The sequence below is a fragment of the Canis aureus genome, chromosome 16 (genome assembly GCF_053574225.1).
Source record: "Canis aureus isolate CA01 chromosome 16, VMU_Caureus_v.1.0, whole genome shotgun sequence".
Taxonomy (NCBI): domain Eukaryota; kingdom Metazoa; phylum Chordata; class Mammalia; order Carnivora; family Canidae; genus Canis; species Canis aureus.
Window position 1 is genome coordinate 108,624 of NC_135626.1, and position 23,948 is coordinate 132,571.

Here is a 23,948-nt window from a genome sequence, read left to right on the forward strand (position 1 = left end):
TGGGCTACAGAAAGTTCTCCCTCTTGTCTCAAGAAGGAACTGACTCTACGATATGATTTGCACTCTAAAGCTCCCGTGGGATCAGATTAAGGTGATCACCAGCCAAGACCAGCAAATTGGTTTCACAAGAAGCCCCTCCAAGGCCCTACTTCTAAGAAACCTTGTAGGAAGACTCATCTTACTTTGTACACATGATGACTCCAGGAGCTGGGGTATGAGTTAGCTATTATCATCCCATTTTAAGATGAAAAGATGGAAGTTAGTGGAGGAAAAGAATGAAATAATAAAGAGCAAAATTTTTATAATTGAGTTGACAACTTGGGCTGTTTCATCCCATTTTTCCCATTCCTCTAGCTTCTTGGGATCAAAGGGATCATGAAAGCTCATCTGAAGCACTCATCCTATGGTTAATTTCCGCCCCCCTCCCCACACAGATATTCTTTCCAGGCAAATATCAAGTTGCATTTGAATGCTCCTCTCTGATGGAGGACTCACTCCCTCCAAAGAAACATCTTCTAAAAAAAAAAAAAAAAAAAAAAAAAAAAAAAAAAAAAAAAAGAAACATCTTCTACTTTTGGACAGTGCAATTGTCCATCTTCTCTTGTTCACTGGGCAAATATTGTTAAGAATCTACCAGGCATGAAGCTAAAAACTGAAGATGCAGCAGTGAGCGAAAGCTGGCACAGCAGCCCTTGCCCTTGGGGAGCTTACAGACTGTTAGGAGACATAACCAAGGACAAACAACCACAGAAATAGGAATTGCAACCATGAAAAGTGGTGTGAGAGACAGCACAGGAGGCCCTTGAGGGCCTTGCGTGGGGGACATCTTGGCTCCTGTAGGAACGGGAAGACTTTCCTGAGGACATGATCATGAAGCTGGCCTCTAAAGGATGAGTCAAGTCGAAGGTAACAAGGGGCTGAGAGAGGGAAAGGCGTTCAAGAAGGAGGGAACAGCAGGTGCAAAGGCCCGAGGTGGGTAGGAGAGAAGGGCACGCATGTGGTGTCAAGTGCAAGCTGATGAGGCAGAAACAGGCAAGGGGAGACCTGGTCGGACACGGCCGGGGGGGCGGTGCGGCATGGGGCTCACACTCATTGTTCTCCTGAGAGCAGTGGAGGCTGAGGGTTTCAGGCACCTTCCCATCCGATCTTCAGAGTCTCACTTTCTAACTCTTCTTCTAATGAAATGACTCCTCTCCAAATGATTGCAACATCGCTCTCCTACTGGGATTCCTCTGCATGCTCCAGCAGAGCCCCCTGCATGCTCTCCATGACTCAGGATGAAGGCATTTAAGGATCTCAGAGAGACACACCTAGAAATATCTGTTGTCACCACAAGCTCCATCAATGACCAGGGGCTCATCCACAGCCTGCAGGTGACCAGGGTGGACAGGGCTCTGGGAAAAGAAAGTTTCCAGGAGTCAGGAGAACCCACCTGAGAAGCCCGGGGGTCTCTTCCGGGGTGCCTTGTCTACCTCCCCACCTTCCTGATACAAACACACACTTATACTTCAGACCTGGGTTTTAATTCACCGGCCATGAATGAGGCTGCCCACCCTGACCCTTCTCTGAGGTTTCTGGTTTCTCTGAGCAGGAGGAAGGGGACAGGTCTGCTGAGGCCATGGGTGAACAAGGCCCTTTGGAAGGCTCCATGAAGCGCCGACCAGAGATTCCCCCAACCTCAGCTCCACCTGCCATGAGTTTCTCATACTCCCCACTTCCTGCCTCCCCTCTGCCCAGGTGTAAAATGCAGATGCTTGAACCACAGAAAGTGATTCCACCCACATCTGCAAGGGGGCCTGTTGCAACAAGGCAGCAGAATACTGGCCACCTAACACATCCACAAATGAACCCCCCAAACCTGAGTATGTCATGTTAAATGGCAAAGGGAGCTGAGGCCATGGGAGGAATTAAGGTCGTTGGTCAGCTGACCTGAAAAATAAAATGCGAAATTCTGGATTATCTGGGTGAGCCCAAGACAAGAGTCTTTAACAGTAAAAGTAGGAGGCAGAAGAATCCAGGAAGGAGCAGAGGTTGGAATGGTGTGATGCCAGGACTGTCACTCCCCAGTGGCTTTGAGGACGAGGGCAATTCAAGCAGCCTCTGGAACCAGAAAAAGCCAGGAAACAGATGCTCCCCTAGAGCCTCCAGAAAGGAACACAGCCCTGGTGACACCTTGATTTTAGGCCAAGGAGACTGTATCAGACCTCTGAGCTCAGAACGAGGAGATAATTAACACACTTGTTTTTATAAACCACCAAGTGTTTGGTGATTGTCACAGTCTCAGTAGGAAATAAACACATCCCGGGGGGCCTGGCAATGGTGGCACACATAGTAGGACGTGCCAGCCTCCCCAGTCCAACCCAGCCTCGGCTGTAGGAATGTGACTCTCCAGCTCTGGCAGAGGCAGGCTGGGGAAAGACGCCTCTGGTTTGGGGGAGGTGCCGCTCTAGGGGCCCTGATGGACACAGGCACTTCCCACGAACACTCACTTTTTATTATGGCACCGTGTACACCAGTTAACGCCGGGAGGTATGGATCACAGCATTGCCCTGAAAGTTCAAGAGACATAGTGATGAAGAAGTGATGGGCCCAGGTTTTGAGGAGCTGATGGGCAGGAGGAGAGACAGATGTGTGAACAAGCTGAGAACCAAAAACCATTAAGACCCAGAATAATGAAGTCCCAATGGCAGAACATCTGGCAGTAGCGCTGAAGGCACAAGGGAACCTTCCTGGTTCCGTCATAAACCACACGGCCTGCCTTGAAACAGGACAATCTAGAATCCTGGCCTTACATGACCTGGGCAAGCTGCTTCCCTTCCCGGGGCTTAGATTCCCCACATGGAAGGTGGACTCCTCCCCTTCTGTCCTATTCCTTCTGCCTTGAAACGCGGGAGACAAATGGTGCTGTCCTGATAGTTGCTCATCCATGAACATGTCTAGGCACCCAGTACATGCTCACCTCCAGCTGGAGCTGTCACACGCATATTTCCAATTATTCCTCAAACACCCTGAAGCAGTTTCATGAGCTAAGCTAGACATATTGCACAAATACCGTCTGATTCCACTTGCATAAGGAACTCTGAGTAGTCACATTCAAAGAGACGGGAAGGAGCAGAGTGGTAATCAGGGATGATGGAAGGGGGAAATATATATAATTTTCTAACCACAGTAAACATTTTTAAAAAATATTCTAAAGTGTAGATGCTTTGACCCATTTTACAGATGAGAAAAGGAGGCTCAGACAGATTAATTGGCTTGCCCCACATAGCGGTGGCTAGAGAAAAGCAGACTTGGGATCTGAACCCAGGTCTGACTCTCCAGTGAGGGTCATGTTCTCCCAATAGCTTCATTCCATTCTTTCCAAGTGTCCTTTGGGAAAATCTGCTCTGGGGGAGACCCCACAATTTCTGCACAGGAAAGACAGAAAAATAAGGCTGAGGCAGCCTCAGAGGAGCATTTACAAGGAAATGAGGAACATGAGGTTGTGTGCCAGCCAAAAGCGGAGCCTGGGGCCTGGCCACCGTCTCACTCCCTCTCCCACGATTTGACTGCTTCTCTGAGCTTCCCTTGACAATCCTTTCTTTCCATGGCAACGGTGAAAGCAGCTGGCCCAGGAGACCAGGGAACCAGAGGCGCCTTTCTAGGGAGGAGAAGCTGTAGACACTCTTCTGTGGTTTGCAGAGAGTGCGCAGCGCCTCCTGGCAATCCTGCCACCCAGAGGGAAGGAACAGGAGGGGACTCAAAAGGCCCCCAGAGTTAAAGGGCAAACCTGCGGAAGTTTGAGAACTGGCATCCTCCAGGACCCAGCTCTGGGCTGGGCTGTTCCCCTCCGTCCAAGGGAGAAGCCCCAGAGTCAGAGGGTGGCACAAAGAGAAGCCCTGAGAGTCCCCATGGGATGGACACATGCTGCCCCCGCCCCAGAAGAGCCTAGAAAATTGAGGGAGAGATGGTTGGAGAGCAAGCAAAGCAGAAGACAGAGGAACCATGGACTGCCAGGGCTGGTGAGGTAAGAGAGAAAGCCACTTGAGTCCTTATCTATTGTCGCTTAACGAATTATACCAATGCTTAGTGGCTTGAAACAACAAACACTAATTATCGCATAGTTTCTGGGGTCAGAAAGCTGGGTGTGGCTTAGGTGGGGTGCCTCTGGCTCTGGTGTCTCCTAATGTTGGCAGCAACCGGTGCTTTCCACCGAAGCCTCCCCTGGGGGAGGACCCATCTCCCAGGTCACTTAGGCAGGGGTTGGCAGGACTCCATTTCTCAGGAGCTGTGGACTAAGGGTCTTCGCGTCCCCCGCCCTTGTTCCTTAAGGCCTTCCTGAGTCCCTCTGCCTCATGGGCCTCTCCACAGAGCAGGCCATACAAGGCAATTGGTTTCCTGCAGAGTCAGAAGCAAGGGAGTGAGAGATAGCCCCTCACATGGAGGGCACACTTGCTCTGAAACTGAATGCTCCACCATCCCCGGGGCCCCACAAGACAGTGTGGCTCCCTTGTCATGGGGCAGGCCCAGGACCACCAGGCAGGGAACTCCCGGGTTCCAGGGTGTGGTCCAAGAACAGAACAAGGCAATCTCCAGACCCAGGACTCCTCACTGTGCAGAAAGGGGACGGCTGGAGGAGGACCAAAGTGTAACTCTGGTCTGATAGGTGCACCACAGGGGCCTCCCATCTTCCAGAAGGCCTCTTACAGCGGCCCTCCCCTGGCCGCGGGCCGCACTGCCTGCTTCCCTCCTACCACTGCCAGGGTTTCCAAATTCCAGATTGCCTCCACATTTTTCCACATTTTCCACAGCTTTTCCAGCCAGCCCTGATGGCCCCTCCCCCAAGCCTGCCCCCACCCCCCAGCTACTGGTCCTCAACTTCCTGTGTTTGCGTAAATGACAGAATGGCATTCAAACACCCATGTGACACGGGAATGGTGCAAAGGACAGACAAAAGTGGAAGTTCTGGAACACATTGGCCATATGAGCTTCATTTCTGTGTTTACCGTCAATGGAGGTCCCCAAAAAGAAAGGATTCTGGATAGAAAACAATGATATAACCGTGAAATCCGCCCCCCAATTTTTTTTAAATAGATGCATTTTTTGGTATAATTCTGTATATGTCCTTTGGTGGTTTTTAAATTTGTATTGCATATTTTATACAGACAAAAATATACGTCATGTTATGAAGTCATAAGGCAAACACCTGCACTTCAGCCACCTGCACCAGACCCCAGAAGTGTCTGATGCTATCAGAGGCACCTGGGTGCTCCCACAGCCTGCCCCTGGCCTCCCCGCAGCTGTAACCACCACCTAAAGCTGTATTTCCAATCCCCTCATTTTTCAAAAATAGTTTTGCCACAGTTTTGCTTGTCCCTAAGCAATATATTTTTGGTTGTGCTTGATTTTGAACCTTTAATACACACAGTGTGGTGGTATAGCCCTCTGTGATTTATTTCTTTCCCTTGATATTTTGTCCCTAAGGTTCATCCACAGTGTTGCTTCCAGATGTGATTCTTCCTACTCACTGCTTCATCATAGCCTGTTGTGGGAACAGAAATTGGAGATGTACATTGTGGTCTAATTCTTCTGGGTTTTTTATTTCTTGTTCTTGGAATGTGATTGATAAATTCTCTCTTGGGAAGGCTGTAAGTATGTTCTCCCTTGTTTGGTGTGAAACTTATGTTGGTACCCAGAATTTTTTTTAAAGTGTAATTTTATTGGTTCATGAGACTGAGAGCCTGGAGTCCAATGGTCCTCAGCATCCTGATCCTTCAGCCATCCCACCTCTGCTAGAATCCTGTGAAGCTAGGTGCTCACTCTCTCCTGAAGGCCGCTGGCTCTAGAAAATTCTTTCTCGGGTTGAAGGAGAACATGCCTCCCTATGGCTTTCTCCCATTGGTCCTGCTTCTTTCCTGCCGCCCTGACGCTGTAGATTGTCTGCACTTTCTGCACCAGGACAACCATGCAGAAGACAGCACTAGTTTTCTCTTACCTCCAGCACTGCCCACCACCCACACCCCCGCTCTCTCCCCAGGCTCTACCAAATCCCATGCTCTTCCCTCACACAAGGCCGGATTCCCAGTTCCCCATGCATCCAGTTGCTGCCTGGCACCAGCTCCAATCTTATTTTAGTGTAATCCAGTGTTCTCAGGCCTTGCCAACTCTGGAAATGGATCACGTCCTGCTAAACAGTTAATCTTCAATGCTGTTGAGTTGGAGACCTGCTTATGCAGCAGTCCCAATCCCAAGGAGTGTGATACAATTACTCATGAGTTAGTCCTGGCTGCCACTTCCTGTCACAGCCATCCATGGTCAGTGCTTTCACAGTTAGAAAGTGAGAGATACTGATGGCATCATTGCTGCTGACTGAGCAGAAGTCATCGTCTGGCACAGTCATCTCTCTGCCTCTCTGAGGCTCCACTGCCATCAAGGTTCAGCCTGTAGCATGACCACTCACACTCGCTTGGAGCACTGCCACTGCTTGTCATGTGACTGCAGAAGAGAAGGCTCGCTCCTCTCTGGGCTGCACACAGTCTAGAGACCCCACAGCAAGGCTGTATTAGCATTCGGGGTGGGGGGGACAGCTCCTGTGGTTCCCATGAGGACTACCAGGGTGAGGGCAGGTTCCAACCACAGCCACTAATCCCTGTATCCCCCTTTCTGACCCTGTGGCTGAGTCAGCTATGCCGCACTAAATCCCCTGCCTTCTGGAAGAAAGGCTTGAGTGCCTTGCCTGCTGCCCCCCCCCCCCCCCCCCCCCCCCCGCTCTTCCACACACACGTGTTTACATCTGAGCCTTGATTGTGGCCACTGGTCTCTTCCCAGGGAGGCTCCCTCGCCCTCTTGTAAATCAGTAGGTACAAAGAGCCCAAGGCAGGATGGAGAGTGTCACCTAACAGAGCACATGTACAAAGGTGTCAGAATCTCAGCTCTGACCAGCTGGGACTCCTGGGACACAGAGACGGTGGTCCCCCTGTCCTAGCTCCTGCTAATCACCAGATGCGCCCACACTTTTGAGCATGTGAAGACAGGAGGAGAAAAGACAGTGCTTGAAACTTCTGCTTGTTTAGTATAAGCCCCTAAGAGTTTTCCATCTCCTCCTGATAAAGAGAGATTGAAAAGTAGTCAATTCGAGAAGTCAGGGCTATATACTTACTCAGCCCTGGGTAGGGGAAGTACAGAAGAAATGTTTTAGAAAGTCATATTCCAGCTGAGGAAATGCAGTGTTTTGCCAGCTCTCTTTTTGTGGTTCTGACCATTGTCTGCCTCAGAGTCCTTCCTTGATGTGAGACACTTCACTCATATGTGCCTATGAGCCCCTGGAGGGTGGGATCCATGTTTGACCCTCTGCTATCTCTCCCAGAACCCAGGCAGGGGCTTGGCTCATAATAAATACACAACCATAGGAACCAAGAATGTTGGAGAGGGAAAAAACATCTGGGGTCTGACCATGTCACTTCCCTGCTCAAAAGTCTTCAATGGCTCCTCATTAATAGCAGGATAAATTGTAAACCCTTGGCCAGACATTCATGGCTTTAAGGTCTGGGCAGAGGGGGGCCAGCCCACCTCTCTATCTTCATTTCCCATCACACACCCCCACTCACACAGGACTCAGGGCATCAGCTGGAGTTCATTTGGAGAAGCAAGACCACTAGGAGTGATAGAGAATGGGAATGTATTATAAGGAGTGGACTTCATGCAATCATAGGAGCATAAGAGCCACATGAGCAGTTCATACACAGCTGTGGCCTCTGCATCCAGTGCCAGGTCTGAGGCCAGCAGGGCAGGTTATAGAGTTGGGGAGAGTAAGGACAAGCTGGAGCCCAGGACAACAAACTAGAGCCCTTACTGGTCTCTCATTGTATCCAAGGCTCTAGTTTCCAACATGGAATTGACCTGCAGGAGAAGCTGGAGACTTTGTTGACAAAATTAGCCCAAAAGATGAAGAGACCAGAAGATCCAGCAGGAGCTGGAGCAGGTAAAAGCTGCTGCCACATCCTTCCCTCTCTCCCTCCCCCTTCACCACACACACACACACACACACACACACCTATACACGAAGAGTCAGTCCATCTACGCCAATATGGATGAGCTGCAAGTGCCTCTGCTAATGGCCTGAGCATAAACACTGTGTTCACTTCCACTTTCCAAACCTCATGCACATTTTCTCTTGTGGCCAACTCTAACCCAGAGGAAATTCCAAAAGACGTTCAGCTGGAACAGCTGAGTTCCAGCTCAGCTAAATTTGACCAGACACATACTTCCCCAGTCTGTTTCCTTTACGTAGAATATTCTTCCCCAGTCTCCTCCTGAATAACTCCTACTCACCTATCAAGGCTCCAAACAAATGGCTCTTCATCCCACAGGTGTCTCTCAACAACCCTGGGCAGCCTCAATCAGCCCTCCCTATGCCCCCTGGCCTGTCAGTACCAACCTCCTTTAGAACCTTAACACAACCCTTTCAGAGAGCTGCCCTCACCCATGAGGCTGGATCTAGGTCATCTCTGTGACCCAAGGGACTAGATAATATTAAGCATATCTCAGTCACAGCAGAGACCAGGAGGAGAGATCACCTGCTCGGTGTCACACAGACATTTAAGGCGCGAGGCAGGATTCAACTGACTCCAGAGGCAAAATTCTTTTTTTTTTTTTAATTTTATTTATTTATGAGAGACACAGAGAAAGAGACAGAGAGGCAGAGACACAGGCAGAGGGAGAAGCAGGCTCCATGCAGGGAACCTGACTTGGGACTCGATCCTGGGCCTCCAGGATCACACCCTGGGCTAAAGACAGCGGTAAATTGCTAAGCCACCGGGGCTGACCTAGAGGCAAAATTCTTAATCACCAAACAACTATTAAGGTAGAAAATATTAAAAGTGCAGTGAGTGCAGGGTTACCAATGGTCTCAGTTTGCCTGGAACCAAGGCAGGTTCCTGCAATCCTCGGTTTTCCATTGAAAAGTGGGCAAACAAGGATGAGCTGGTCACCCTATGAGAGACTACTCTGGCTGTTCAAAGGTGGGAGAGGCACTGGGAGCCCAGGGATGGGCCATTCTGAAGCCTTGTATTTGAGCCACCCCCCAAGACCAGAATAAGGAGGGAGCTTTTGAATTAGCTTTGTTATCCAATTCCTCCTCTTTCAGAAACTCAGCCCTCCAGGTTGTTTGGAAAGCAATTTTGAATTGCTTTGCAGTTCCATTGTAGCTCCACTGGTTGCTGTCTGCACAGGGACTTTGGTTGGGGGAGATGTGGGTAAGGGGGAGCAGGAACTACAACTCCTTTCCTGCAAAAGGGGGAGTCTGTGGACAGGGAGTCAAAACAGATTCATGGAGCTGGGCAGGGGTTGGAGGTGCTTCCCAGCCTCCTGCCCTTCCAGATAGGGCTAAAGAAGCATCAGCAGGCTCAATGAAGATGGAATTTCAGCCTCCTAGTCATCAGCGTGGAAGGAACTGCTCAATCCAACTCTGTTAGTTCAGTCCCAGGAAGGGATTTATCTCAGGTCAGAGAGTTATCAGGAGCAGAGCTGGAGCTAAGACTCAGACTTCCAGGCTTCTGCCCCCAAAGTGTGGACACTACCCGGGCAGGGGACAGTGGCCTGGCACACTGCTAACTTCAGGCAAGTTGCTTCTCCATCTCTGATGCTCGTTTTCTTTATCTGCACCACGGGAAGAGCTTCTAGGTCAAATAAGAAATGCACAGCCTAGAACTATGCAGACCACCTGAGAAACAGCAGTGCCCTTCTCCAGCCACACCCAGGCCACAGCTTAGTGTTCTAGAGCCAAGACTCTATGAATTACCAGCTGTTCAATTAAGCAGGTTTTTCCTTCTCTTAAGTATTTTTTCCTGTGTAAAGTGAAGTAGCAATGCCTACCCCTGGAGTTATTAAGGACATGAACAAAGAAAGTTGTCCCAACAGCTGGCACCTTATAACAGCTGGGAACTATCTTTGTTCAGGGAAAACAACTTGATTAGCTTCTTGGCGAGACTTGCCAGGCTGGGTGTGGTAAGGTGGGCACCTCTTCAGCATGACACATGGGAAGGCTCTATTTGGGGCAGGGAAGCCTTGAAAGGGAGAAGAAGAAATGGAGTGGGAGCTGGAGAAAACACTATGGAGGTTCTTCAAAAATTAAAAACAGAAGTACCATAGGATCCAGTCATTCTACTACTGGGTATTTACCCAAAGAAAACAAAAACACTGATTCGAAAAGACACATATGCCCCTATGTTTATTGTAGCACTATTTACAGTAAGTAGCCAAGATATGGAAGCAGCCCAAGTGTCCATCAACTGACAAATGGATGAAGAAGATGAGGGAGATATAGATATATAATGGCATACTACTCAGCCATAAAAAATAATGAAATCTTGCCATTTGCAACAGCATGGGTGGATTTAAAGAGTATGATGCTGAGTGAAATAAGTCAGGGAAAGACAAAGACCGTATGATGTCACTCAGATGTGGAATTTAAGAAACAAAACAAGCGACACAAAGGGAAAAGGAGACAAACCAAAAAACAATTAACTATAGATACCAAATTGGTGATTGACAAAGGGGAGGCGGTGGGGTGTGTGTGTGGATGGGTGACATCGGTGACGGGGATTAAAGAGGGTACTTACTGTGATCAGCATGGCATGATGTATGAAAGTGTTAAAGCTCTGTATTGTACGCCTGAATCTAATATAACCTAATATAACATGTAAATTATACTAGACTTAAAAATAAATTTAAAAAAATATTTTGTTTATTCACGAGAGACACAGAGAGAGAGAGGCAGAGACAGAGGCAGTGGGAGAAGCAGGCTCCATGCAGGAAACCTGATGTGGGACTCGATCCAGGGACTCCAGGATCACGCCCTGAGCCAAAGGCAGACGCTCAACCACTGAACCACCCAGATGTCCCTAAAATTTTTTAAAAAGAAAGGGAAAGGAAAGGGTAGGTGGAAGAGCCCACAAGGCTGGGGGACTGAAGGAGAGCTCTGCTCCCCTTCCCCAGATATTCTACCACCACCCCATCCCTTCTGCATCCCCAATCATCAGGAACATCTGCCAGTCCCACAAGTGCCTATACAGTGTGTGCGTGTGTGTGTGTGTGTGTGTGTAAATCAAAGAGTGCTAAGTTTCCTGAGTGACGGCAATGAGAAACAGAGACCACACATAAGGAAGACAGAGCTAAGAATTTGAGAAAGCTGGGTTTGTCAGAGACCACTGGCTCTACATGGGGATCCATCTGCCACTTCTTGGGCTGACAGCTCCCTGTGTTCCCCTAGCCTCCCCCAAAGTTGGGAGTGGCCAAACTATGGAGCTGGAGCCAGTGGAATGTGTGTGCAAGTGATGAGTGCCACTTGTAGGCCTGGCCCAGAAAACCTCCCACACCAGTCCCTCCCTGCCTCTCCTTCCTGCCTGTGGGAGGGCCTTGGGAGTCCTGTGTTGACAATGGCAGATCCACCGCACCAGCACGGAACCTCCTAGATCTTATCAGCAAAGAAAAAATAAACTTCTATTGTGTTAGGTCATTACATTCTGGGTCTAATTGTTAAAGACATTTAACCTACACAAAACAAGAAACTTGCAGAAGGCTTTAGATTTTCCAGGACTCTGAAATAGGTATGGAGAGTCAGGGTGGATGGTGTTGGACATATTCCAACTATGGATCTCCAGGATGGGTAATGCCAACTGATAGGTAGATTACCTAAGTTAATCTTAGGTTTTGTATGCATCCCACAAGTGAGAGCAATTCTGATTATGATAATGTTCATTAAACGAGTGTGTCTATACCTAAAATGGATCCATAATTCTTGGGGTTCACTTCTTGGGATTGTTTTGGGGGTTTGGGCTATGGGCTATGGATAGTATCATTAGCATGAGGAGTCAGTACAGAGAGAACTTATTAACCTGAGTTTTGTTTTCTCGATGCTAGGGGGAAAGTCTCCTTCACTGAGCAGATATGAGCCGATGCCTGATGCAGGGAGCACAGATTGTTTGGCTCAGGAAGGAATGAAAGATGTTCTTACCCCTGGGAGGTCTGATCACCCTCCCACTAAGGAGAGTAGACAGGTTTGGAGCATTTCTAAGATCCTGGCGTCCCTGAAAAGTCCCTTGGCCCCACAAAAGAGAAAGGGACAGAACATGCCCTTCATGTGTCTAGAGGGTGAAATGGCTAGCACCCTGCCTCTAGGAAGGCTCCTGAGGGTCCTTTCACTGTCGCTCAGGCCTTGTGTGGTGTGGATACCAAGGCTTAGAGGCGCACTGGTGGCTGAGCTTGGCACGGGGGGATGAAGCTGCACCCTCTCTTTGGAAGGGTCATGGTGGCCTGCTGTGAGTCAGCCACAGCCTACAGATGCGGAGGACCATCACCCAAGCAGCACCACGTAGCAGTGACCTCCACCACACACTGGCAGCACAGGCAAGACTCCTGGCTGCATATCCAAGAGGGTGATCAGACTTCCTGTCAGTTTGGGGTAAGAGGGGGTGCAGCTAGTTTTAACTGAACTTGAAGAACAGAGATGGAATCGGATTTGCTGCTGGAAGTGGCAGAGTCCCTATTTCTTAGCAAAACTTAGCAGAAGAGGGGGCCACTGGTCCCTGGTGACTTCTGGGGGATCAAGGGCAGGTTGGGTCCACTGGCTCAAGCCAAGCCCACTTTCCCTGGCCCAGTCCTGCTGCACACTGAATCTCTCAGCATCTCCTGGCATCTCAGGAACCTTAGAGACCTGACTGTCCCTGAGCAAGCAGGAGCTCAGGGCAGCCCAAACAAGTGTTCTGGGCTCCGGAGCAAGACCACAGAGCCGGCAGCAGAGCCACAGGGGAAGGAAATGAACCCAGTTCCATGAAGGCTCAAATGACTTTTTAAGCAAATGTCTCGAGTTGGGAGGGAGGGGTGTGTGTGAATAGCCATCACCAAGATGACCAAGGCTCAAATGTCCACCAAGCCCACTCTGCTTTTGGATAAGCCCATTTCTCTCCACGATAGAGATGAGGAGCAGCATGAAAAGATGTTGAGGGAGACAACTCGAGTTCTGTACACAGAAGCTGGGGATGGAAAATCGGCACCTCTTGGAGTTCATGGTTCCTGGCCTTCCAGAAGGCACAGCCAGCATTCCCAGGGCACTTGGCTCCCATGCCCCATAAGGTTTTCTGTCATTGGAAGAACACAGGTTCTGGAGTCAGGCCAGCCAGGGCTGGAGGCCCAGCTTTTTTGCATACCAGCAGGGCTTGGCCAAATCACTTCGCATCTCTGAGTCTCAGTTCCTTATCTGTAAATTGGGGATTATGATACTTGCCCAGTAGGGCCATTGTGGGGAATCAGCAGAAAGAGAATATGAAAGGGATCTGTCATAATCATTCTCACTGTAATTTAAAGAATGAGCATTTGCTCTGTGCCAGGCCCTTCCCCTGAATTATCTCATTGAATCTTCTCTAAGACCCTGCTTGACAGATGAGACAGCCAGAGCCCAGAGAGTCAGAGTAATTTTCCTAGATTGCTCAGCTTTATTTATTTATTTATTTATTTATTTATTTATTTATTTATTTATTCATGATAGACATAGAGAGAGAGAGGCAGAGACACAGGAGAAGGGAGAAGCAGGCTCCATGCCAGGAGCCCGACGTGGGACTCGATCCCGGGACTCCAAGATCGCGTCCTGGGCCAAAGGCAGGCGCCAAACCGCTGAGCCACCCAGGGATCCCCAATTGCTCAGCTTTAAAGTGTCCACGCCTGACCTGAAGCACAGGAAGCCTGACCCCGGTGTGCAGGCTCCGACGGGTCTAGTCCCAGACTTGGGATATAAAGCCAGTGGGTGTTGGTGCTCAGAGTGAGGCTGAAATCTACAGTGGGAGCAGGAAGAAAGGAAGCACTGTCCTGGGAAAAGTCTTTGGAGGGGGCAGGGTTTGAGCTGAAATTTTCCAAGGACAAGTGGAATCTGAGCAGGAGGAAAGAGGTGGAGGGGAGGCACTGCCAAGCTGCTACAGTTGGAGAGAAGGCAGGGGTGTAGAGACATGGAGCAGATAGGGGAGTAACAGGTAGATCTGGTGGCGACGTCACAACTGGAGCCTTCTCCTTAGAGAAAGGAGCAGCCATTTTTCTCAGGGACCCCTCTACAAAACCATTGGACTGCAAGCTTCATGAGGGCAAGGACTAGATCAGTAGCCTCCCCTCTGGGTGTCTGGACCCACCATGGCAGGCACCAGACGAACACCTCCTGAATGAACTGGAAGGGGGAGGGCATGTATCCTCATCCAACTTACTTGGCAGAACTGCACCTAGGTGGTCATACAATCCCCTCTCCCCCAACCAGGCAGGTGCACTGTCATGGCTGGGTGGCGAGAGGGAGGTTAGGGGAGGGACATGGATAGAACTCAGCTCCACTGATCAGCAGTGACGTCTAGATTCTAACTCCAGGGGACAGAGATCATAGCCATCTCCTCTTCCCCACACCTGTTTACCAGGATATTACTGGTAAACAGGATTGTTCTCCATGGGGCTTTCAAGCCTTGTAAGCAGAGCCCCTGACTGCCCCTTGTTCTAAACTATTTTTCCAAGGATGTTCGTATAATGGATGGCCTTGGAATAAGGACCTTTCTCTGGATCAAAAGGAAGGCATGCTTCCTGCCCATTATAAAAGTTTTGGTTTCTCTCAGCTCAGGGTTCATCTCTTGTACTACAACCAGATGGACATTTTGATGCCATTCTTGAGTAGAGTCTCCTATTCAAATATAGAACATTGGGGCAGGGCAGCTTGGGTGGCGCAGCAGTTTAGAGCCGCCTTCAGCCCAAGACATGATCCTGGAGACCCGGGATCGAGTCCCCCACATCAGGCTCCCTGCATGGAGCCTGCTTCTCCCTCTGCCTGTGTCTCTGCCTCTCTCTCTCTAGCTGTGTCTCTATGAATAAATAAATAAAATCTTAAAAAAATAAAAATAAAATAAAATAAAAGTATGTCCCATGTAATATTTGAGACTTACACACAAAAAGTATTCATTGTCTGAAATTCAACTTTAAATGGGTGCCCTATGTGTTTATTTTGAAGCTAGGCGACTCTACCCCCATGGGACTTGCGGGAAAGAGGAACTGGTCCAAATATGCAGATGATTGTGCCGTGAGTAATAAAGCCCTCTGTCTCTGACTCAGGAGTCCGATGATTTCTGCCAGCATCCAGATTAGTTAGGAAATAGGGCAAAATGTCATACCCCTTCCCAGTTTGTGATAGGTCTCTCCAGCCTCAGCTTGGAACGTGGCATAGAGTTAGCAGCCCCAAATATCTGTGAAATGAATGGTTGTCAATCCAGGAGGAACTGCTGCCAAGTACACAGAATTCCTCTGGGATTTAGAATGGGCTCCCTGTGGTTGGTACATCAGCTTTACATTTCACTAATGCATTGTTGTTACCATGGTTACTGTAACTACATAGGGCTCTGCAGCTTCCAAAGAACATTTTCATGCATTATCTTTTCAATTTCCCAATGACTCGCTGAAACATGCACGATTATTCTTCCTTTAGGAACTAGAAAACTGAAGTTAGGGGTCAAGAGGTATATTGCACAAGTTCACAAGTCTAGGAAGTAGCATAGCTGGGATTACTCAGCCAGAGAGCTTGAAGACCTACTATGTGCCTGGCACTAGGTTAACCTCTTACATACTTTATCTAGGCTAGGTCTTGTAGCTTCCTTAGGATGTAGGCACAGTGAACCCCAAAAGGCGTCTTATCACTCACCCAGATTCACATGGTGGGGGAGTAGCAGATTCAGAAGGAGAACCCACTTCTGTTTAGTGCTAAAGCCTGAGCAAAAGTGGTGGGGGTTGCAGGGGATGGTGAGGGGGCGAGGGGTGGCAGAGAACATCGCACCAGGGCTCAGCAACCACACATCCTGAGACTTCAGCAAATCCTCAGTTCATTCCAGCCCCCACAGGCTGGTGGGCTGGGCCATGCTAGGGTCCCAACAGTCTCTGGGATGGAACGTGATTTAAGCTGAGAGGGACAGGACAGGGACAAAGATGTTTTCTACACGTGGTTGGGGAAAGCTGGCTTTTTGGAGGGGAAACACACTCTTTCGTGACAGGGTTTCTCAAAGTGTGTTTTCTGAATTATTTAGTTTCCAAAAAAGGGGAAAAGGAAATTGTATAATGAAAGTAAGTTTGAGAAACAGTCACAGCTCATTTTTGCCCCTTTGGTCTACAGGATCTTCAGCGTATTAAAGGCTCTGACTGGGCAGCCCGGTGGCTCAGTGGTTTAGCGCCGCCTTCAGCCCAGGGAGTGATCCTGGGGACCCGGGATGGAGTCCCACGTCGGGCTCCCTGCGTGGAGCCTGTTTCTCCCTCTGCCTGTGTCTCTGCCTCTCTCTCTCCTCTCTGTGTTTCTCATAAATAAATAAATAAATAAATAAATAAATAAATAAATAAATAAATGTTAAAAAAAAAGTTTATAAAGGCTCTGACAAGTCCTATAGCAGAGGAAGTTCCTACAGTTTACTTAACCTGGAATTTCCTGAAAATATCTGATTGGGACATTTCTTTTGCATTTTTAAAAATAATTTTTTGGGGGTAATAGCTCTTATTAAGACATTTCAGGAAATGGTGGAATTTCAAGAATTTGGAGGCAGAATGTTGCTTGAAATTCGCCCTCTGCCTTATTTTCAGCAGAACAAAGTCTTAATTTTTGGCTCAGGAATGGACACAATTTCAGGAGACTGGGCTAGTGAGGGCTCCAGGGAAGCAGCATTTTTAGTATTTCACGTATTCTATGAACAGTGCCTCTTGGAATTGTGGGAGGTAGCAGCCCTGGGCAGCATTTCTCATCAAAAAGAGGTGTTCTTATAGAACTTCCTTATATCTGGGGCTTTTGGTATGGTTCTCATAATGCCAAGTGGGGGACATTTTCTGATTGCCCGCAAACCAGAGCAAATTCCCCCACGCCACATAAAAGGGGGAAGAGTATAATCTTGCCTCTCGAACCAGAATCAGCCACAGGAAGCAAAAGAAGCAGCATTGCCTGCCTTTTGCATTCAGGGGGCCAGGAAGGTCCTGATGCCTTTATCTGCTCTGCAGGGCCTGACATCCCCACTGCCAGAGTCACCGTTTTGGCCCATGGATGGTTTCCAGGCTGCAAACCTCCTAGGAACATGTAATTAACCCCACAAAGACAGACCATCTGGGTCACATTGTCCCTGAAAATTCAAGGGCAATATTAAGATATGGCCCAAAGAACTAATACATGGGACGTTAGCAGATGATGAAAGGAAAAACAGTTTTGTGCTTGCATAAATTTGAGCAACTTGGCATCCTGCAGATGCTCTGTGGAAAGTCACAGAGTACACAGCAGTGCTGAAGTCCTCAGGGAGAGAAGCTTTGACTAATTTGAGCATAAAACAGCTATTTATATTCAGCAGAGATGGGAAATGCTGGACATAGGAGAGGTGGTCAACAATCTATTAATGGCCAGGTTCATGGAAACGAGCCAGGGGAGCAGGAGAAAGTTCTGCTCAGTGCATAACCATGTGGACTCAAATGTCAGACACATCTGAGTTTTCATCTTGCTCCACAATTAAGAACCACACAGCCTTGGGCAAGCAACTGAACTTCCCAAACTCAGTTCTTCATCCACAAAGTAAGAATGATAAAAGACTGCAGGGCAGGTGGTTTTTGTGAGGATGAAATGAAGTAATGCACACAGCAAGCAATTTGTAAATAGTCTTGGTCATTACTCTCTTTGCTGTTGGTTTACTATTGTTTGTGGAGAGGGAATGGAGTGGTAGACAGCAAGAGGTGGGATGAATCCTGAGAGGTACGCTGCCTTGGCTGTGTGTCCTCCAACATCGGAGCTGGAAGAGCCATACCTTGCTCATAAAGTTAAGACAGCCGAAGTTCAGAGAGATGAAGAGATTTTCCCCAGATCACCTCTTGAGTGAGTCTTAAGCCAAGAATTCATTCATTCCTCAGCTATTTATTGAGCACCTACTCTGCTAGGTGGAAGCAATTTGCATGATCTAAGAAATGAATGCAGTGCACACCAGAAATCTCATGCTTGGAATTTCCCTAAAAGAAATGTTTGCTGGGACCCCTGGGTGGCTCAGTGGTTGAGTGTCTGCCTTTGGCTCAGGGCGGGATCCCAGAATCCAGGATTGAGTCCCACATCAGGCTCCCTGCGAGAAGCCTGCTTCTCCCTCTGCCTCTGTCTCTGCCTCTGTGTGTGTGTGTCTCTCATGAATAAATAAATAAAATCTTAAAAAAAGAAAGAAAATACACATGCATCTACTCATTTGAGCAGCAAAAGAAACACAGTAAGGATAAACCAGCGCTAATGGGATTGGTTATCTGCAGGGTGTAGATGAGGGCAAGGTGGAAAGAAGGGGGAATAGAAACAAGATGGGAGCAAAAGGACGAGTGGCATTTCTCTGTATCTACTTTTCTGTAGCTCTGCCTCTGAGAGCCATGGTAACATTTCACAAACCCCCAAATTAACTGACTAGATAGAAGCAACCAGGATGTAGGGGGAGCCCCAGATGTACAGACAGTAACAGATGAACATGACAGTAGGACAAATGAATAACATCACCAGACTGAAAGCCACGGGGAGAAAAAAAAATCAACTTCAGCAACTTTGGAAAAAAGTTATTTTGACTGGATAAAGACAAAACATTTGGGAGGTGAAAGACAACTGTACGCCAGGATTGTATTCCAGTTAGTAAATCTATTCCTCACAGCAGTATGGGTTGGCCATTCTGAAACTGCTTTACGCTCAGACTAGAATTGAGCACATAAGGCCATCCACTGCAGGGCCGGGCTTCATGATGTTGGAGAGAAAGGTCAGAAAACAGATGAGGAGGAAGGTTGGTGTGATGTTGGATTGAAACAGAGGCAGCGGTGTGTGTGTGTGTGTGTGTGTATAAATATATATATTTGTGTCGTATTAAAGTATCTCCCCACAAGACACTTATTGATCACAATTGATAAGTAGTCATTTTATGGAGGAGAAGCATGGCAGATCCCTCCTGAGCCAAGTAAACAAAGTTAATATCACCAGGAATACAGATCATGGACCTTCTTTTTTTTTTTTTTTTAAGATTTTATTTATTTATTCATGAGAGATACAGAGAGAGGGGCAGAGACACAGGCAGAGGGAGAAGCAGGCTCCATGCAGGGAGCCCCACGTGGGACTCGATCTTGGGTCTCCAGGATCAGGCCCTGGGCTGAAGGCGGCGCTAAACTGCTGGGCCCCGGGGCTGCCCAGATCATGAACTTTCTGTTATGAGTCACCAAGAAAGGACACAATATCACTCCCGTGGTATTCTTGCCCAAAACACACAATTTGATCATGACAAAACAGCCATAAACACACATGGAGATATATTCTACTAAATCATTGGCTAAAACTCTGCCAAGGTGTTGAGGTCAAGAAAAAGACTGAGGCATTGCCAGGGAGTGGAGGGGGCTGAGGAGGCATGCCTAAATGTCACGTGGAATCCAGGGTTGGATCCCACCACAGAGAGAACATTGATGGGGAAACCGTGGGCGGCTAGCATGTGTGTGAGGTTAATTTCCTAATTTTGGTAACTGGGCTGCGATCGTGCACTGCGATCGTGCAAGATGTCAACATTAGGGGAAGCTCCAAAGGGAGTGGACTATTTTTTTGGCAACTTCTCTGTAAGTTTACACTTATTTCGAAAGAATGAGTTTTTTTTTTTTTTTTTAAGAATGAGTTTTTAAAAAGATAAAGAAGAAAACAAAAACAAAAACAAAGATAAAGAAGAATTTTTTTTTAAAGATTTTATTTATTCACTCATGAGAGACACACAGAGAGAGAGAGAGAGAGGCAGAGACACAGACAGAGGGAGAAGCAGGCTCCATGCAGGGAGCCCGACATGGGACTCCATCCCGGGTCTCCAGGATCACGCCCTGGACCGGAGGCAGCGCTAAACCCCTGAGCCACTCCACCCGGGCTGCCCAAAGAATGTTCTTTGCAGCCCTGAGAAACCATAAACAAGAAGAGAACTCACCGGTAAGAGATAGTTACTTATGTGCATCAAGTTCTCCACACCTCAAGAAAGGATCACAAGAAACTAAGAGTGGAAGAAATATTGTTGGGGAGAGAGCCTTGGCTTTCATTCTACTGCTTTCTGTACAGTTTGCATTTTCTAATCTGATTTTTTAAATATAATTTCAACATCTATTGGAGATAGGATGATGGGCAATTTTAAGTTTTCTCTTTATATTTCTTTGTATGTAATACACACATACACACAAATATATAACTTAAAATCTCCTTTTTAGGGGCACCTGGGTGGCTCGGTTAGTTAAGTGTCTGCCTTCTGCTGAGGTCATGATCTCAGGGTCCTGGGATCAAATCCTGCATTGGGCTCTCCATTCAGCGGCAAGTCTGCTTCTCCCTCTCCCTCTTTGATCTCTCTGGCTCTCACTCCTCTCAAATAAATAAAGTACTATTTGGGGAAGATTTTACTTATTTATTCATGAGAGACGGAGAGAGATAGAAATAGAGATAGAGAGAGAGAGAGAGAGAGAGAGAGAGAGAAAGCAGAGACACAAGAAAAGGGAGAATCAGGCTCTCCATAAGGAGCTCGATGTGGTACTTGATCCCGGATCCTGGGACTCGCCTTGAGCCGAAGGCAGATGCTGAGCTACCCAGATGTCCCTATATAAATTCTTAAAACAAACAAACAAACAAACAAACAAACCCTTCCCTTCTTTATCTGACTTCTCTGGTTTTAATTGAGCATTTAATATGCTTCCATTATCAATCTTTTCTTAGCATATCGATTATGCTTAAAAAAAAACTGCTTTGGTGGTTACCCTAGAGTTTGCAATATACAATCACAACGAATCTAAATCAAATTTCAAATAACACAGAGTGGTGAAGTCACCCTACAACACTATAATTCAGAGTCCCGGCTCCTCCTCATCCATAAGCCCCAGGAGACAATATCCCTCTGCTTTAATCATCCCTGGGCCAGGTGGCCGGCAGCTAGAGGTCACCCCTGCGGCCCGAAGCCTCCCTCCTCCCAAATTATTCAAACTAGGCAATCATAAGCTGTTCATTCTGCACCATGGAACCCCCCGAATGAAGGCCATAGGCTAAGCACTGCCCTCCTGACCACCCTGGTGCCCTTCCCAAGGGGCACTGCATGCATATGCTCTGTGCCTCCCACCTCTAGGGAGTGGGAGTGACCTCTCCTGTGTCTCCTCTTGTAGTCACACCTGACTGATTCCATAAAAGATGACAAAACACCTTCTCTGATGTTCTTTCTTCATGCAGATTTGTATCATTTCCCTTCTTTCTGAAGAACTTCTGTTACCATTTTTTTTTTAAAGATCTTATTTATTTATTTGAGAGAGAGAAACTGAACAAGGGAGGAGGGAGAGGGAGAAGCAGACTTCCTGCTGAGCCAGGAGCCTGAGGCAGACCGGATCCCAGGACCCAGGGATAATGACCTGAGCCAAAGACAGACACTTAACTGACTGAGCCACCCAGGTACCCCATTGTCTTTTTAAGATTTTTTTCAAAATTTTATTTATTTGAGAGACAGAGAGAGAGAGAGTGAGAGTACACGAGCAGGGAGAAGGGCAGAGGGAGAAGTAGAATCCCCTCTGAGCAGGGAGCCTGATGCAGGGCTCTATCCCAGGATGCCAGGATCATGATCAGAGCTGAAGGCAGACGCTCAATGGGCTGAGCCACCCAGGTGCCCAATCAGGCTTTTAGTGCGAGCTCTGTGTTAACCCAGCTCCGGAGTAGGACTGTTGTTCGTGTTTGTTGTAGCTGTAGGTGCCAGAGGCTCTGGTTTTTTTCTAGTTCCTTGCTATTTTCTCTCTAGTTGTCTTTGGTATTTCCTAAGAAGTTTAAAGATCTTATTTTTAAGTAATCTCTATGCCCAATGGGGGTCTCGAAGCCACAACCCCAAGATCAAGAGTGAGCCAGCCAGGTGCCCTCCCTAATCTTAATCTTTCTTCATTTTTTTTTTTAAAGATTTTATGTATTTATTCATGAGAGGCACACAGAGAGGCAGAGACAGGCAGAGGGAGAAGCAGGCTCCTTGCAGGCTTCCTACATTGTAATCTACTGTTATTATACCTGTTGATATGTTGGTAAGATTTCTGGGAGGGGAAGCCTTCTATAATCTTATGATTAAATCTCAATTGTTTCTTTGTTTTGCCTTGTTTTGTTTTAGCAGGCCTGAGACCCCACAGAGTGACTGAGGTGACTGCGACTTTCAGAGGCATTTCTTGCCACACCCCCTACCCTTGTGAGACCGGAAGGCTGGAAGAGGCTGGAGCTGTCTAATGCCCTTTGCCCAGATCAGATAAGATGCTGCTAAAGCAGTTTTCCTCGGGGGCAAGCCTTTGTCACCGAAACCATCTGGGTGGATTTCTCAAAATGGTTTTTCTTTTGCTGCCCCTGAAAGCAGGAGGGGATTTCTCCATAGTCTTCGCAGTCTTCTATGTGAGCCCCTGTGGGGTCCTGGAGATAAAACCCACAAACACATGGAGGCCTGAAGACTGGGCCCCTTGGAGTTTTTAACTCTACTTAGTCTACATGGAGCATCCAGCCACCTACCTGTTACTATCCCAAGTGCTCCTGCCAGTTACGGCTCCGGCTTCTCCAGCGGTTTCTGTCCCCAAGGAGGCGAATCTGCGGGTGATTCTCTGCCCGCAGAACTGTCTCTCCAATTTTCAGGGTTTCCCCTGTGACCCCAAATCTCTGATGGATCTGCGATTTGCAGTTTGTTTTTGCTTTTTCTTATTGTGAGGATGGAAGGGATGACTTCTGAGCTCTTTATGTGTTGGAATTGAAACTGGAAGTCTGTGTAGGTGTGTGCATATAATGTTTTTAAACATTTAGTCAGTGTCATCCTAAACATTTTTGGCTATTGTTATGTACAAGCTGACAGACTCCTGCCCTTTGCATTTGGAGGGGCAGGCAGCGAGAGATTGTCATGAATTTTGGAAAATTCTCAGCCATTATTACCTCTACAATTTCTTTTTTATTTTATCTATTTATTTATTTTTTATTTTTTGTTTAAAATTTTTTTTAATTTTTAATTTTTTTTTTATGATAGTCACACACAGAGAGAGAGAGAGAGGCAGAGACAGAGGCAGAGGCAGGCTCCATGCACCGGGAGCCCGATGTGGGATTCGATCCCGGGTCTCCAGGATCGCGCCCTGGGCCAAAGGCAGGCGCCAAACTGCTGCGCCATCCAGGGATCCCACCTCTACAATTTCTTCTGCTCCTTTCTCTCTTTCTCCTCCTTCTTGTGTTCCCATGACACATATGTTGCACCTTTAAATTGTCCCTCTGTTTTTGATATGTTGTTCCTTTCTTTACTTTTTTTCTTTTTAAATTCATGAGAGACACAGAGAGAAAGGCAGAGACACAGGCAGAGGGAGAAGCAGGCTCCCCTCAGGGATCTGGAGGAGGGACCCTGGGATCACGACCCAAGCTGAAGGCAGATGCTCAACCACTGAGCCACTCAGGTGCCCCTGTTCCTTTCTTTCATTCTTGATCTCTCCGCCTTGCAGTCTGGAACATATATCATGGTGTCAGTAAGTAAAGGATCTAAATGGTGAGGATGTCTGGGAAGTGCCCCCTACCCCCCCGCCCTGGGAATGTCTATGAGGGACCCTGACCACTCCGGTTGAGGCTGGGCCACAAACGGGTCCTGCAGCTGTACAGGGGGGTTCAGCTGGGGTCTGAAGGGTGGCTGGGGCAGAAAGAGGCAGGAGGTGACTGTCTGGAGGAGGCAGCAGGCCCAGTGTTTCCAACTCCACGCCCAGGGCTCAGTCCCCTGTCTAGCTGCCCCTACTCACACATCTTGCCTTCAGCTGGCTCCATCAGGCCTTTTGCATTCACCTGGGCTGTTGATTTGGGGACAGTTTTGCCAGTGGAGCTGCTTTCTAGAACCTGTGCGGGGGTCTGATGATGCTCCTCCCTTCTTCTCTGAATAAAGCTGTGTGGGGTGGATGGG

At 47.9% G+C, this 23,948-nt stretch overlaps 1 long non-coding RNA gene across 1 annotated transcript; it reads left to right on the forward strand.

Annotated features, from left to right (window-relative positions):
- Positions 1-3,579: 3,579 nt before the first annotated feature.
- On the forward strand, positions 3,580-22,791 carry LOC144285448 (uncharacterized). Its single transcript, XR_013353700.1, has 3 exons — positions 3,580-4,006; positions 7,853-7,960; positions 22,155-22,791. It is a non-coding gene; the product is annotated as an uncharacterized LOC144285448 (long non-coding RNA).
- Positions 22,792-23,948: the final 1,157 nt, after the last annotated feature.